Raw genomic sequence first — 18,034 nt, 5'->3', positions numbered from 1 at the left:
GATGATATTTGGAGCAATCGGTTTGGAGTGGAGAGGGAGAGAAGGCAGAATACAAAATAGTTTAATTTTAGATATCTCCAAACAGGATTCATCATCTGGGTTGAGGAGGATCCATTTCCTGACATGTTGGCATATTACATAATGCAGAATGCCCATTTTTGAGGCAGTGCTCACAACGAGAGCGGTAACATTTAAAATGTATCTATTGACATTTTCCCACAGTCTGCCAAACGGCGCCTCATTATATCGCATGGTTTTGCCGTACTATGCCTAATTTCATTTTAGACCGCACAGTATTTGGCCATGATCAGCTATATACGATTAACAGGCCTCCCTCAACCTGCTGCTTTGCTTCAGTGAAGCATAAACCCGTTCAGGTTTTTACCTTGTTTAGACAAATATTACTGACCTACAATGATTTGCTTTGCCAGTTGGTTGCTAGCTTAAAATATATTTTCAGCAATTAAACCAATGCAAGATGAATTAATATTAATAATTTGTACCTATTCATTCCTTGGAAAGTGTTTAAATGACACAGTATGCGTGCCTCTAATATAGCAGGGATACATTCATAGATAAATTACGTTTGATACATTTAATCCGTCCAAGCAAAGTGGTGTGTCCCATGTGGCTTAGTAACATGGGTCCTTGAAGACATTGATGTATAACTTTTACTCGAAGTGTAACTATGATTATGATGGAAATCTCCACATTGCGCTGTCCCAAAGCTCTATATATTTATATTAAAACAATGCCCTCTTCATTAAATTTTGCCATATACTGTACAGTATGGGTGAATACAAAATTATAAAAAGCTGTTAGTTATAATATGAGAACGGTAACGCTATGAACAGACCAAGAGCCAAAAAGTACCCGTGAGTTCTGCAAAGAGCCAAGTGTATATATATACATAATAGTTTTCGGCACAGCACGGGAGACATTATTCTTTGCTACCATGATAGTACGTTCTACGTTATTCCCCTTGGATAGGGCAGCGTGTGGTGGCTCGGGAGACGACGGTTGGCCACTGCTGCTCCAGAGGGACCTCTGTAGAGCTCCCTATCGTGGTGGCCCTTCTGCCAGCACTGGCGTGAAGCAAGACATTTCAGGGATGCACCATTACCTTTAACGTACTATGCGGGTGTGTGTTCAGTACGTTTCATATAAACACAGCAGCCATTCTATGAGATTTGTCCAATTTGGAATGCTGGCATGAGCAGCAAAAACTCGGGTAAACCCTCTTTTATTCTCTCGCTGCAGGAGTTATGTGAAGATTTGCCCACTTTTACTTGGTTATCCGCTCTCATTGCACGTGCGTATCCCGGGGCGCCGCCGTGGCATACCTGCGCTGAGCGTGTAAAGTATACCTTGAGCCATAACGGCTGCAATGCCACCTATGCTGCAGTGTTGTATACTTAAAAGTCACATTAATTATATATTCATAATGCATACACTGATGTGCGTATCCTTTATTGCAAGCTGAGAGCATCCGTAGACAATATATATTTTTAAAGCGATTGAGAGTAATCAATAGTCACACATTTAGCCTATGAATATAACATAATATACCACAACACTGTGAAACACACTCTAACTATCAAAATTATGAAGCCAAGGCCTGACGTACAGTGCTGTGTGTGTACAGAACACATATCCTGTGAATTAAATAAATAGTTTTCACGATATAGCAATGAACACCATTAAATCCTCACGCAGAATTCTAATTTTATTGGATGTATTGCGTGGAATTAGCTGGAACATCAAGCGTCATAAATAATTAAACATAATAACCCAATTTCACCCAATTGGCTCGTTTCATTTCATTAGCATTTTCTTCCATTTTTCTGTATCTACAAAAATCATTCTGACATTGGAGGGTGTTGATTTAGTTTTTTTGGCCAGGGACGTTGCAGTCGAGGTTGTGCAAGTACTGCTGTGTTTTCTCTCAGTAGGACAGCCTTCTAAACTAGACATTTCCTCAATAATAACATCTCGTTCTTTCGTCTTGCTAATCGAATTCAAAAATTTCTTAACTTGTCCTTCTACAATGCATTTGGTCATCTACTTTCTGGCAGCAGTTAATGAATATTCCCATGATACATTACAATCCGTGCATATCACCTGTATCTGATGTTGATCAGAAACATGGACCTTGATAAAGAACACACAACAATGGCTTACAAATGCACAAAGAGCATGGGAGAGGTGCATGTTGGGAATTACACTAACAGACAGAAAGAAGAATCACATGGGTTAAAGAACACATGCAGGTTAAAGACATCACATTGACTGTTGGCTTAGGCAGAACATGCCGGTGGAAGAGATGATATGGCTGGTGGTCAAGATTAATGACAGCAACTTGTGCACTCTCAAATACGAGGATGCAAATACTTTGGTGGACACTTGACATTATTGCCAGCTGACAGCGTCATAGTCATCTTTGTTATCATGCTAAATATATATTTTTTCACGTATCTTCCATCGGTCAAGCAAACCTATGATTGCTCTCCTACAAGGCCTGAGTAGAATGATGCGATGCCTCATGCATGCAACAGCAAAAAAAAAAACTGAATGTACGTCGGATTGTCATTTGGCACCTTTAGCCTTCAGGAGAATATGTTAAAGCTGCAGCACCGCCATCGCACGCTCACACCGCTGCTGATGGCAGGGCCCTCACTCGAGGGAGCTCAGGCTTGTCTCTCTGGAGGATATGTGGCCTGCTCCTCCATGGCTGGCAAAACGTATCCTGAGAAGTGGAAGCACCCCCCGACGCCTTGACCCATCGTGCGCACGACCTGCCGATCGACTGCGATGACGTTCCGGTTTGTACTGCTCTAGAGCCGAACCCCATCAACTTGCCCAGTGTTTCAACCGCTGTGCTGGAATAGCAAATTGGGACGGGCGTCCTCTGGAATTAAAGTTCGGCGAGCTCCCCTCGACACCACGATGAAACGTGAAATTCTGTACCCAATGGCGGAGCAAGGATTTTCAGGTAGGCGGGGGGGCAACCCCTTCAGCGATGAAAAATGATAGAGGAGCTGTTGGTAAGTAAGGACTTGTCTTTTGCTTTTTATTCGACGCGCGTGCGGCGATGGCGCAGCCATCGATCGAGGGTGTCGAATTCGAACCGCGTTGTGTGATCGGCATCGCGCTCGCTGAAGGTGTCGATGCCTTCAGGGAAGCCGTGTACCGTGAACGCAACTGCGCACAATTCTGTGAGTCACACGCTACCGTGTTTTTCTTCGAAGCCGCGCGTGCGACTTCATACGCATCGCATGGTTGGCTCCGTACGGTACAAGAGAAGTTAAAAATGCGCACAGTACATACAGGACGCGGGACAGGTGGGTGATGCAAGCCCACCTGCAGTGTGTCGGCGACTGCCTATGGAACCTGGGCTTAACACGAGTACAAAGCCCTGTTCACCTTGCAGTGCCGGTGAACTATACAAGCACGGATGCACACACCGCACACCTTAGAAAGCAGAACGAGTGTGGCAGCGCAGTATGATGGTCAACAGCAGCCAAAAGTAGTGGTACCTCTTTGTGCATTCGTACCATCGTCTATGACTCTTTGGCTATTTGTTTCATGTTGGACGTGTTAAACTTTAGCCTATGGTAATGTCTGTTGAGGATGAACATGACATATGGAGGCTTGCCACCGATTGTCCTTGAATAAACATGGACCATACTATGTGTGCATATGCTATTTAAAGCTTTCGTGACTGCAATGATTCATCTTCTTTGGTTCTTTCGGTAAAGTCACGTAGAATGAGAATAAAATAATAAATTGATAAAATAAAATAACACAATAATATTCTCACGACGTTTCGGCCACAACACAAGCGGCCTTCATCAGGTGAAGGGGGCGAGACTGTCTGGTAGGACAGCGCTGGAGTGAGAGAGCCACGTTCAGATCACGGCTTTTAAGCTGTGTGAGAGGAACAAAGAGCCTTGACACAGGAATTAGCATAAAATTTAGCATTGAAATGGCTGAATGATTAGCTTGTGACTGGTCACAGAAATAGCTATGTTAAAAGTTAAAGCATACACATCCGCAGAGGCACCCATTGTTAAAAGGAATTAGCATAGAATTTAGCATTGAAATAGCTAAGTTAAGGCATACACATCCGCAGAGGCACCCCTTGACAATGGGATTAGCATAGAATTTAGCATTGAAATGGCTGAGTGATTCGCTTGTAACTGCTACAGAAATAGCTACGTTGAAGTCAGAGCATACACATTCACCGAGGCACTTAGTACAAATCAAACAGGAGAATTTAGCATTGAAATAACTAGGCGAATTTAGCATTGAAATAACTGGGTGATTTGCTAGTGACTGGTCACAGAAATGACTACACATCTGAGCTATTCACAGTACTATATAGTGAACCAATAAAAACTAAAATATAAATTACCTTCATGTTATCAATAAACTCTATATTCTCCAATCAGCTAAGCTACCAACCATAAGTCGTTATATATCACAATGCTATATGGCGAAAAAATGGGTGGATTCTTACCCTCAAATTTCCGTACCACGGATAGCTATGGGCCCCGTTCAGACGGACGAGTTCGTCCATGGTCGGAACAGAGGAGGGGGAGAGAGACAGCTGTCTCTCTCCCCCTCCTCTGTTCCGACCATGGACGAACTCGTCCGTCTGAACGGGGCCCATAGCTATCCGTGGTACGGAAATTTGAGGGTAAGAATCCACCCATTTTTTCGCCATATAGCATTGTGATATATAACGACTTATGGTTGGTAGCTTAGCTGATTGGAGAATATAGAGTTTATTGATAACATGAAGGTAATTTATATTTTAGTTTTTATTGGTTCACTATATAGTACTGTGAATAGCTCAGATGTGTAGTCATTTCTGTGACCAGTCACTAGCAAATCACCCAGTTATTTCAATGCTAAATTCGCCTAGTTATTTCAATGCTAAATTCTCCTGTTTGATTTGTACTAAGTGCCTCGGTGAATGTGTATGCTCTGACTTCAACGTAGCTATTTCTGTAGCAGTTACAAGCGAATCACTCAGCCATTTCAATGCTAAATTCTATGCTAATCCCATTGTCAAGGGGTGCCTCTGCGGATGTGTATGCCTTAACTTAGCTATTTCAATGCTAAATTCTATGCTAATTCCTTTTAACAATGGGTGCCTCTGCGGATGTGTATGCTTTAACTTTTAACATAGCTATTTCTGTGACCAGTCACAAGCTAATCATTCAGCCATTTCAATGCTAAATTTTATGCTAATTCCTGTGTCAAGGCTCTTTGTTCCTCTCACACAGCTTAAAAGCCGTGATCTGAACGTGGCTCTCTCACTCCAGCGCTGTCCTACCAGACAGTCTCGCCCCCTTCACCTGATGAAGGCCGCTTGTGTTGTGGCCGAAACGTCGTGAGAATATTATTGTGTTATTTTATTTTATCAATTTATTATTTTATTCTCATTCTACGTGACTTTACCGAAAGAACCAAAGAAGATGTGCATATGCTCTTTGTGTATGGTGGAGCAGTTGGGATATTTAGAATGCAATATTGTATTGCTATATAAATAAGCCATAAGCTCACACGTCTTACCGTAAACATTTTTTGTTTGTTTTGAGTTCTTTTCTCACGATTACAACTTCATTTCCCTTTGGCAGTAAACTGAAATGCAGACACCGCACAATAACGAGGGGCCAACAATAAAGAGTTCTGCACGGACGGGTTCATACACCGACATGCCCAACTGCCCGCTTCAGTGGCCCACGATGGGAAATTTCACAAAACCGTTCGATTCGCCGGCCCTCTCCTCCAAAGCTCTAGATCGCAGGTGCGCCACCGCGCTCCACTCCTGGATGAGCTGCCCGCCCCCCCCCCCCCCCACGCGAAAGGCGAATGTGACTCTGTGTTGCTTTCGTTGAGATTAAAAGTCACCCCCCCCTCCCTTCTGCCCCCCGCCGCCTCCATCCTGCACACCTTCCACGCCGCTTTCCTGAGTGCATGTTTGCCGATGCATTCGCAGTAGTGAGAGTGCATTCCACACGCAGACCGCGGTGCACTCCGGCACAGAACGTGAGACTTATTTTTTTAATATATGGACGAATCAACTAAAAGCGTTGGAGTGTTGAGAAAAATGCATTGGAGAAAAGGGATACAGCACTGTTCCTTTACCGCATTTGTTGACCGCCGATTGGAATTAAATTACATTCAGAGACCTTGCCGATGCTTGACCTTTAAGAGGAAATGTGTGCCTCACGCATTTAGTGGCACCTGGCTTGGAGAGTTATGGCCAGAGAATTACAGTACAGCAAGCCGGTCGCTGATACGACTGTGGATTTTTTTTTAAACACCATCCCTGCATATCCTTGTAGTTTGTCGTTCGTTTATTTCCATTTGCACGTGCGCAATATGCTCAGACAATGGATTGGCGAAACATCTGAAAAGCAAGATCGTCCTGAAAGAGTGAACATGTATTTAGTCTTTACCAGTAAAATAAAGGGTTATTTCTCTATTCATATGACAGAAGTTTGAGGGTGTGTCAAACCTCACCTTGTGATTTATAATTGCATCTGGAAAATGTTTGTCACAATGCAGAGTCAGTGCGTGACAACAGTAAGAGTACAGCGATGCAGGGCATGCACTGCCGATTCACATGGTTGGCTAATAACAGTGCGAAAGGAGTTCAACGAACATCCGTACTGCCCATAGACTCAACACTGCACCTCCGATTAGCAAGGTTGACTACGTACGGTGTGAAAGGAGTTCATCGTACGTACGTACAGTGAGGGAAAAAACGTATTTGATCCCCTGCTGATTTTGTACGTTTGCCCACTGACAAAGAAATGATCAGTCTATAATGTTAATGGTAGGTTTATTTGAACAGTGAGCGGAGAATAACAACAACAAAATCCAGAAAAACGCATGTCAAAAATGTTATAAATTGATTTGCATTTTAATGAGGGAAATAAGTATTTGATCCCTCTGCAAAACATGACTTAGTACTTGGTAGCAAAACCCTTGTTGGCAAATCACAGAGGTCAGACGTTTCTTGAAGTTGGCCACCAGGTTTGCACACATCTCAGGAGGGATTTTGTCCCACTCCTCTTTGCAGATCTTCTCCGAGTCATTAAGGTTTCGAGGCTGACGTTTGGCAACTCGAACCTTCAGCTCCCTCCACAGATTTTCTATGGGATTAAGGTCTGGAGACTGGCTAGGTCACTCCAGGACCTTAATGTGCTTCTTCTTGAGCCACTCCTTTGTTGCCTTGGCCGTGTGTTTTGGGTCATTGTCATGCTGGAATACCCATCCACGACCCATTTTCAATGCCCTGGCTGAGGGAAGGAGGTTCTCACCCAAGATTTGACGGTGCATGGCCCCGTCCATCGTCCCTTTGATGCGGAGAAGTTGTCCTGTCTCCTTAGTAGAAAAACACCCCCAAAGCATAATGTTTCCACCTCCATGTTTGACGGTGGGGATGGTGTTCTTGGGGTCATAGGCAGCATTCCTCCTCCTCCAAACATGGCGAGTTGAGTTGATGCCAAAGAGCTCCATTTTGGACTCATCTGACCACACTTTCACCCAGTTGTTCCCTGAATCATTCAGATGTTCATTGGCAAACTTCAGACGGGGCATGTATATGTGCTTTCTTGAGCAGGGGGAGCTTGCGGGCGCTGCAGGATTTCAGTCCTTCACGGCGTAGTGTGTTAGCAATTGTTTTCTTGGTGACTATGGTCCCAGCTGCCTTGATATCATTGACAAGATCCTCCCGTGTAGTTCTGGGCTGATTCCTCACCGTTCTCATGATCATTGCAACTCCACGAGGTGAGATCTTGCATGGAGCCCCAGGCCGAGGGAGATTGACAGTTCTTTTGTGTTTCTTCCATTTGCGAATAATCGCACCAACTGTTGTCACCTTCTCACCAAGCTGCTTGGCAATGGTCTTGTAGCCCATTCCAGCCTTGTGTAGATCTACAATCTTGTCCCTGACATCCTTGGAGAGCTCTTTGGTCTTGGCCATGGTGGAGAGTTTGGAATCGGATTGATTGATTGCTTCTGTGGACAGGTGTCTTTTATACAGGTAACAAGCTGAGATTAGGATCACTCCCTTTAAGAGTGTGCTCCTAATCTCAGCTCGTTACCTGTATAAAAGACACCTGGGAGCCAGAAATCTTTCTGATTGAGAGGGGGTCAAATACTTATTTCCCTCATTAAAATGCAAATAAATTTATAACATTTTTGACATGCATTTTTCTGGATTTTTTGTTGTTATTCTATCTCTCACTGTTCAAATATACCTACCAGTAAAATTATAGACTGATTATTTCTTTGTCAGTGGGCAAACGTACAAAATCAGCAGGGGATCAAATACTTTTTTCCCTCACTGTACGTACATCACCAGGACAGTTTTCTGGGACGACTTTATGTATTTCATTGTTCCCCATTTGTGCTCATTAAGCCGGCTGTGTGCGCCATGTGAAGCTGTTACAACTTGCAATGGGGTTTTGTATCTCTTTCCAAACTAATGACCCACCAGTGGCCTGCAGTTTACATGCACTCTTGCTTAATTCGCACTCCGAATGGCACGCTTAGGGTTACATTCTGGAAGCGGAGGTCACAGTGGGGCCACAGAAATCTGAGTAAAGTCTGTGAAACTCGGAATTGGCTGTAAGTTGGGAAAGGCGTGGGGCAGAACGACACCCAGTCACCTTACTTGCCCGCCTTTCTGTGAACGATATTTGTTTTTTGTCTCTTCACCATACATTTAGCGGGAAAAAAAAACTACGCATCGATGCACGGTTTTAAATAACTTTTGCCACTTACTGCATGCGTCAAATTGTGTGCTCGAGATTAGATTATGAACGATTCAGCAAATCGAATGCTAATGTTAAGCTGTGTGCCAATGGAGCAAACACAACTCGAGCAACGAGACAGAAACAATGAGAAACAATGAAATATAGTAAAACAATTGGCCAAAAAAGTATTGATTTATTATAATTCGTGACACTTTATTGATGCACTAGAGTGGTAAATTCTTCACTGCCTAAATCACTCGGGGTGCTCCGAGGGTTGCCACTTTCAAGCTACAAAAATGCGGGACCTATCATGGGAACAAGATAAATAATATTTCACAATACCGGAAGAGAGAAGGATGTGTAAATGCATCGTTTTTAGTGGTGTTGTTATTTCGCAACTGAAAAAAACAGCACTTGTAATTCATATTCTTAGCTCTTTCGGTAAAGTCACGTTGAAGGGAAACAATAAAATAATAAAATATATAAAACAATAAAAATTCTCAGGACGTTTCGACCATAACACAAACGGTCGTCATCAGGTGTTGTACTGTTACGTATGCATTTTGAACTTCTTTCGCACCGTGCGTAGCCAACCGCGGGGGGAAAGACAACAAACTTAACACAAAAAGCAGTTACACAGAAATGAGTTTTCAATCTAGATTTAAAAGGGCACAGCTCCAGTGTCTTCCTAATATCGGAAGGAAGAGTCTTCTCCGTAACGTACAGAGAAGACTCACAGCTTGCGCAGAGCGTCAGATACCTCAAGGAGAGGACGAACCTAGTCACAGCAAAAATCAGCGCCGATGGAAACCCTAAAATGCGCTCCTCGCTTGCGACGCGGCCCGCGCTCGCTACGGGAGCATGGCCCCCCTGTGCGTAGGCGAGCGTTGTTCCACCGCGGCGACAGCGGCGACAGCACCCACTCAGTGGCCACTGCCATTTGGCACGCGCGCAGCGGCGGCGTGCATGCGTCATACGAAGCCGTGGGTGTGTTGGATTACGACGGCCGCTTATTTCACAAAGGGCTGGAGAGCAAGTGTGCGCCCGGGCCACTCGCGCGGTGTCACACAAGTGGCCGTGTACGCGAGGGGACGGATGCAATTTTTTTTTAAATGTAATCCGCCGCATGATATGCGCGTCTCTTATAAAGCACTTGAGCGGGATTGCTTGTCCCCAGCGTGATGAATATAATCGTAATTTTTGAAAGTACTTAACCTAGCGACACGTTAAACAAAACTATGGGTACGTGGCACAGGTGTGCCGTAGCTATTTGAGAATGTCCGGCATGGATCGGCTACCGATGAAAACGCATGGACACTTGATAGGACAAATCAAGGTAGGTATATTGATAGGCGGTTGATGCACAGCTAGGGACATGAATTAATAGGTGGATGGGTAGATACGAGTTTGGAGGGTAGGTCGATAAATAAGGATATTTTTTTTTGTTTACAACGAATACATTAAAGTAATAAAACATTTTAATAAAAGGAAAACATAAATCTTTGAATGCGCTCATATCTGAGTGCTTTAAAATACACATCTTGGTTCAATTAAACATTTGAATAATGGTGTGCCATCTATAACGTTCACATCTGTTCCTTATAGTAAAGCGACCTCTCAGTGGTAATACACAAAGTAGAAGTCCCGAGATGTGAACATTGTAACAAAGGACAGACTTCATCAACGTAAACGAGCCACGGTACGGTACATTTCGTGTCTCTAACTTGTGCACCGGTCTTTTGTGTTTCTCCTTCGCGTCGCGTGCCGTGTGTCATGTTTCGTGTCGCATGGCGTGTTTCACTGCCTCCCGACCTCCGTTAAAACTCACGAGGGACTTGTTTCCACCTCGCTCTTGTCAACGAATACATGAGCGTGGGAAAGCAAGACCTCCCCCCTGATCCGGAATGCGTATGTGATCGTAGCCGTGATGTGGGCTCCCGTCTGCTGCATGTTAATTCTCGTTCCCGAGTCCTGCGTGAAAACGACCGATCGAAAAGAGCTGCGTTGTGTTACGCTCTTGTACACACACACACACACGGTACGAAGAGAAAGTTAAAGATATTTGTTTTAGCCGTGTACACTGTTGTGACAGGGTCAGTTAGAGAGCACCCGTTAAGACCAGTATGGTACACACGGGGTGATGGGGTGAGTACCATTGCTGATATTTACCACTCCACTACAACATTTACTCATTTTGGGTTGATTTAAGCTATTTAAACGAGAACCGATACAAGCATTTCTGGGTTTGGGACAATATGCTGAGACAGCACTAGATGCATGTGTGCGTATGTATGTTGAACTCCTTTCGCACCATACGTAGCCAACCATGCTAATCGGAGGTGTGGTTTCGCGTGGTTGGCTACGTAACTTGTGGCCACCTCGCAGCACCAACCCTGAGAGTCGCTCCTATCAAAGCCTCTCCCTTCTTCTCCCAAAGTCTCGACACTAATGCTCACCTACCCTTGACATTCGCGCAGAGAACCTGGTGGGCAAGATCAACCAACGGAAAGAGAGGAGCCAAATGCTCAAAAGTGCAGTTAGTTGGTGTTCTCGTATCGTGCAGGTTTCAAGCATTGACTTAGTGTCCTACAATAGCCTATGGTTAGATGCCAGGTGATTCCGTTGACTTGGCCTAGCCAGCCACTGGGTCCACTCTTACAGGTACAACCTCTGAGGGTCAGAGGCAACATGATGCTTTAGAAGACAGGACCACCTACATCCCTGTGCAGGTTCATGAGAAGAATGATCACTACTCAGGCAAGGTTAAGATACAAATTACCACTGGTTTTGTGTATCCTGGTCAGGAAATAAGCAAATGCCACTGGGACCATGAGGGCTATTGTCACTCATTCGTGCGTGCGTATACACACAAAGACACACACACACACAAAAGACATATACAATGAGCTCGCAGTCCAAATATCTATTCTTGCAAATAACTTTTTTTTTTCAAAATAGACAGCCTTTCCAACCAAGATCATCAGAATTTCAAAAAGACAGGCGCACGCGTGAATGCGTTGCATGCCCTCACGAAATGCATATTAACTGCTTTCCATTATCGACGTTCGTCTTGTCAGTTGGAATTTCTGTGAGCAAATAACGTGTTTTGTTGTCGCTCCCGATGGGATACGAACCCTGTATGGTGGTGGTCGTTTGACAGCACCCAGAGCCGTCTCTGTGTTACACCTGCCCCCCACCCCCGGCTGTGCGCCTGCCATAAATGAAGGGACGCACTAATTGGAGGGTCAGAGGTGGCAAAGTGGCAATTACATTTGCTTTATCGACCTCCAAATGCTGGGTCAATTTGTCACTGAATTTACACTTACCGGCATGTTCTGCATTGGCATTATTTAAACTTACATTCAAAATCACTTGAAAAAAAGACAAAGATCCCCCGTGTAGTCTGAACACTGTTGGGACAAGTGCTGTTTGCGAGCTCCTATGAAGGCCGGCAAAGCACACGAGCGGGGTGAGTGGACAGCACACACGTTTGGCCACATTTGTCTCCCCAGTGGTTATGTTCACATATTGCACCAGGTACTCATTTGAGGCCGAGTCGTCCTAGGGGAGGCCCAAGCCCAGATTCAGATAATCATCACCGGTGTTGGCCATGAGCAGGAATCAAACTCGTGTCGCCGGTTTCGTAGCGCAGCGTGCTTACCATTACATTTTTGTCAGGCGCATTTCATCAAATGCATGGAAAGCAACAAATGACCAGAGCTGGTGTAAACGGCCAGCACTCGCGGGTCAAGGCACATACAAAGAGGTGAGTTTTCAAGACAGACTTAAATATATCTAACGACTCTGATTGACGTATTAGCAAAGGGAAAACATTCCAAAGCTTTGGATCGAACCCATGACCATCTGTATACCAGGCAAGGTAGTTAACATCTCGCCACCACACACTATAAGAAGGGAATCGCACTTATGCGCACGCTGAATCAGCACCATCTCGCGTTTGTCCTCGGAGAGGGCAGCGGAAAAGGATTTAGGAGCCACCGATCTCCGCCGTGTCTTTGTGAGTGGCTCATCAACATGACACGAGGCGCCCGCTGTCTTCGGGGCAAAAGGGACCCCTGTCATCTGCTTTATTTTCTCTGTAACTTATTCTGTCACTCAAGTAGGGTCTCCACCTGTCCTGATTTTTCACCGGAGTATCCTGTTTTTTGAGGAAGGTAGCTCTCCCGGGAAATCTGTAAGCCTTTCTGGGACTTTAAATGTCCCAGATTTTGTCAGTTGCATAATAAAACGCAGTTATATGTCGTTCTGTCTTCATCCGGTATCTTGAGATATTCTCCTTCCCATGATATGGCTCAGTTTATTTTTTTTATATATAGCTCAGAGGTGGCAACACTAAACACAAGTGGAATGTCATTGTTGAAGACAATTAAAACTGTATATGAATGAAAACCAATAAATCTACAGACGAATATCTTAAGATTCACTGCCCCATATACTGTGTACATTAGCATAGGATCGTGCCGGCTTTAAATCATATGCTCAGGATTGCCTGGTTGAGTGAGTGAGCGATGTTTGCTTTATTGTGCCTTGAGCCTTGAAGGGGATTCGAGAGAGGTGATGGTTACGTTGTGGTCTTTGAATGTCTGTGAAGTACACTTACCTGTGCCCGACGCAACACAATATATCTTGGATTTAGAGGACACAGGCAATCCCATCCGTGTGGTTGATACTCTGAAATTGTGCTCATTTACTGTAGGTGGGAGTACAGTAAGAACTTTTGAGAGCACTTTGACGATTGCAATTGTATGGTGCCAAGTGCTGAATGGTATGTGATGACACTTTATATCGTACAATATCTGCATTGTAAAAGCAAAATAGCCTGACTGATGCGTCAGTCATTTGACACGTACGATTGTAAACGCACCATGAAATGAAACTGTTACCACCGTATTCTCCAGACTATGATACGCTCCAGACAGCGAGACGGACCCTGACCTTGTGACCGGGGTCAAGACAGTTGTGCAAATCCGGTCTCGCATGAGATGCACCCCCAACTTTCACTTTTAAATACACGGAAAATATTGTCTAATAATCCCAAAGAATACGAGAATCGTGTGTATCGGCTTTCTTTTAAAAAAGATTCATATCCGTGAGAGCAGATAGATTATCACGAAGCCAAACCTAGCATTGCAATTTTATTCCAAGTCGTTTTTTTTAAATAACTAAAATCATTTCAATCAGATTCCCACATTTTACAAACGCTGTTGTGTGCATGGGTCAAGTTATTTTATGAACGATTGCTGGTGAAATCGACAGTGTGCAAGGTTGAACTATTCCACGTTATCTGAAGGGAAAATGCTCAGTGTCCTCAGGCTCTTTATATATTACAATGTATCCTGTACAATTCAAAGCGAATTAAAGGGTGGTTATGTGGTTCTCGTGAGCCGGTTTCTTTGCGGGAGCAGTGGAAAAGATAACAATGGTTGAGTATTTTACTGTTAAATCAAACTTAATATCTGCCAGCACCATTTAATTAAAAAACCTGATGCAATAGAACAGACAAAAGCCCAGCCCATCATAGAAAAAAAAACTCAACGCATTCATCAATAACACTGCCTGAAGATAAAAATGTACTACTATAATGAGCCAAAAATGTCTCTGTGTCGGCCAGCCCCCCTCATTAATAATCATGAACAGGTGACGTCCTCCACATGGACCCCTCCCCTCATTAATAATCATGAGCAGGTGACGTCACTCCACATGTAGCACCCCCCCCCCCCATTAATAATCATGAACAGGTGACGTCACTCCACATCGAACAACCCCCCTCATTAATAATCATGAAGAGGTGACGTCTTCCAAATGGATACCCCCCTCCATTAATAATAATTAGCGGGTGACGTCACTCCACATGGGGGGCGAGGCGCCTCCTCCTCCCCCCCCTCGGCGTCAACTTACAACCCTCACTACAAAGGCAGAACCCTCACGTCACGTGATCTCCGTGACGCTGTTGAGACATCGAAGTAAAAAGGACGTCATGATGAACGAGGGATTATAACCTTACAATGAAATAGGTCTCTGTCACTGCGGCCTTAAAAAATGCACACAAATTGATGCGGTCTGCTTTTCGCTTGAAAGTTTCAGATTTACTGAAATACACCCGTCCTTGGACGGGAAAAAGGCTATTGTATATGTAGCGACATCGCTGGATACCACAAGGGTGTGGGTGTAGTACCGGCCCTAGAGGGTACCGGTGTGCGCTGAATAATAGCGCTAGATGGCACCACGCTTTAAATGCAGTGCCGACCCTACAGGACAGGGTGTGTGGGTGCCGACCGAAGGATTAGATTGTGTGAGGCCATGGCACTCTGGTTGACCCGGGAGGACACGTGACCGGTTAAGTTGACAAAGGGGCCCCAAGAGGGGGCTTGGGGGAGTCACGTGATTGGGACCCAGATCCTTCCCGAGGATTCTGGAAAGTGGACGTGGCCAAGGGTGGAGCAGGCCATGCCACACAGAATGTAAGCCAGGTCCCGAGAGGGACCAGGGTTGTTGTTCATCCTGGAAGAAACCCTTCATCTACGTTCTCCATTCAACGAGTCTCCAACACGTGGACCCGGGCCGAAGTCGTTGGTCCCGGTCCGTAGTAGCAGTTACGTTGTAATTAGCGTGGTTAGCCGGGTGGTCAGCACCAGGCTCACTACACCAGTTACGTAGTTACGTAACTCCACACAACCACGGGGAGACATGCACACTCCAAATATACAGTAATCGGAGTCAGGATCAAACGAACCCCCGACCTCCTGCATACTATGCGAGAAAGATAACACCTCTCCACTGCTTAATATAGCGTCATTCACTCAAGGCCTCACAGCACTTTACAACACAATCCAAGTAAAATCCCTTAACATTAAAACTAAGAGGGGAAAACAACCCGACACAGATGGATAAGCAAGAGAACATGAACGCGTTTTCCAGACGAGCACTAAAAACCTCAACTAATGCAGCGTCCCTAACGAACTGGGGAAATCGGCATTCCACAAAGCAGGCGCCTGACTAAGATGGGAATGTGCACTACTTTTACGCGGGCGTTAACGAGTGGAGATTATTTTTGTTGCAGTCTCGCGACATGACGCTGACAGCGGAATTGGAATGTAATTGGGGGAAAAAAAAAGGATGAAAAATCGTAACAGGAGAAATAGTTGAGAAGAGGGGGTGGGCACAGTGAAGGAAAGCGCACAATGGCTAAGCCTGCAGTCTAATTAACCCGCTGCACTCGGATCATTCGCTGCGTGACTCTTGTCACGCTCTCTCCACATCTGCGAATGGTGATTACGGATGGTAGTAGTTAAAATCGCGTTCGCGCAAATTAGTCTTTAAAATCATTGTTCTGTCAGACGTGAGAGCGACGTTTGTTGAGTCCGTCACGATGGTCGAGCGTTGTTTGACGTCAGCCGTGACCGGCAGCGAGTGTGAATGTCAAATGCATGTCATGCACTTCTAGTCCAATGTTACAGTTGCAATGATACGGTGAGATTGTTTTTTTTTTTAAACGCATGTTCTTTATAGCATTGAATCATGCTTTTGTGGAAGTATACATCAGTTCAAAGGTTCAATGCCACATCCCACATCTACCAGATAATCACAAGCTTTCAGCACGCTTTCTCCTCTGTAAGGTGTTATTCAGAGGCCTGTAGCATAATTGTAAACAGGAGACCAATGCGTGTGTTTTTTGTCAAAATGTTAAATTTACCGTAGCAACTAATTTTGATTGATAAGGTATTTTTATTTTATTTTACGGCCGGACAAAATTAAATACGCAAGCTCAGTTATAAATATATGTGTGTGTGTGATTTGAATGTGAGGGTATTTCAATAGGAAAAACATGTGTTTAATAATTCTAGCACGGCTCAGGATAATTGTGTCAACGAATCGTTCAATATTCCCATTACAAAGTCGAGTTTATGAAGTGTGTGCCCATCCAGTGCCAATGCAATGGAAATACAATACCATAAAGTAATCGACATTCACGTTTGTTGTACATTTTTGACCATTCCCCTCTGTGAAAGCGATGCGTTTTGTCTCATCATTAATATCGATGAATCCGGAGGGGGTTTTGTTCGTTTGTAATCATTGTGTGTTTAAGCACAGGCCCAAAGGTCCAACATGCTTAGGGGTGAGCGTCAAAGAGTTACCACGTTTCCTGAGTTAAGCGAGGTTGTAAGACCTTGGGAACAGAGACGATATGAGGGAATTCCGAAGGTCGAGCAGAAACAACGAGAAGGGGAAACCGTAATGACCTGCAGTGTTGGTGATTGAATACAGTCTGGATGAGGTGAAACAGCCAGTCTGGTAGATCAGCTCCTCGACATGCATGGAGCAATCAATGAGCGACGGTCACCATGGTAGTAGCGTCAGAAGTGTGAATAGGAGGCGACTGACCGTACGTGAGCGAGTGGCTGGAGTGAATCAGAGGAGTGCTGGATTATCAATCAACCTGACCACTATGGAGTAAACAATGGATGTCTTGGTGTGACAGTCAAAACACGTAACCTTTCTGATTAATCCAATTCTTTGTTACGCCAACATTAGCAAAGCTATTTTTTTTACGAAAGCAAAAACCTAAAATAAGCGACATTTGCCAATAACTGAATTGTACCCCACATGTGTGTCGTGTATTATATAAAAAAGAAACGTCTGATTTGAAAACTGTTCTCTTGTCCAAACGTGTCGATTGTGTGGGAAAAGTATCAACTAAGACGACAGCTGTGGCAATATGAATGAGTTGGTGATGCTGTGTTGGCAGTGTTGCAAACACACAATTAACTTTTTTTTTTGTTTAAAATATGCCATTGCCCAAAACATCACCGATTATATATTTTCCGATTTAGGGCCACAGTGTTATTAACTGTTATATGTGCCAATATAAGGTCATGTCACGACAATAATTAAATGGGGTGGAGCATTGGCAAAGTGTGTGAGTCACTCTCTCTCTCTGCTTGTGTGTCTGTCTGTATGTCTCCGTGTCTATGTTTTGTCTCTCTCTCAAATTTAGCAATCTTTGGAAGAACGTAATCAACCAGGTGGGGTGTTGACTGTTTTGTTGGCCGACTCTGTGTTGTATTGCATTATATTTCAAAGTTTACTATGCTTGTTATCTCATTCATTTGTACCTGATGATGGTTGCTTGTGTTGCAATCGAAACGTCGTGTTCTGTTATTATTTGATTAATTAATTTCTGCGTGACTTTACCGAAAGAACCAAAGAGTAAAGTGATAAGTGTTGCAGCACTCTGA

General features: G+C 44.3%; 1 protein-coding gene across 6 annotated transcripts in view; it reads left to right on the top strand.

Annotated features, from left to right (window-relative positions):
- The window catches only part of LOC116945424 (SH3 and multiple ankyrin repeat domains protein 2-like), a 661,289-nt gene that overhangs the window by 71,897 nt on the left and 571,358 nt on the right, over positions 1 to 18,034 (top strand). Inside the window, exon 1 of one of the 6 annotated variants that reach the window (XM_076069269.1) lies at positions 7,406 to 10,113. The exons of the other annotated variants lie outside the window; for them this stretch is intronic. The gene's annotated coding sequence lies outside the window, so the exon portion shown is untranslated. Of the gene's footprint in view, positions 1 to 7,405; positions 10,114 to 18,034 lie in introns of those variants that run through there. 6 annotated transcript variants of the gene reach the window in all.

This window comes from Petromyzon marinus, chromosome 24 (assembly GCF_048934315.1).
Source record: "Petromyzon marinus isolate PM22_M1 ecotype Great Lakes invasive population chromosome 24, UKy_Petmar_22M1.pri1.0, whole genome shotgun sequence".
NCBI lineage: Eukaryota > Metazoa > Chordata > Hyperoartia > Petromyzontiformes > Petromyzontidae > Petromyzon > Petromyzon marinus.
Note: the sequence above shows the minus strand (reverse complement) of the source record. Positions and strands in the feature narration are given on the sequence as shown.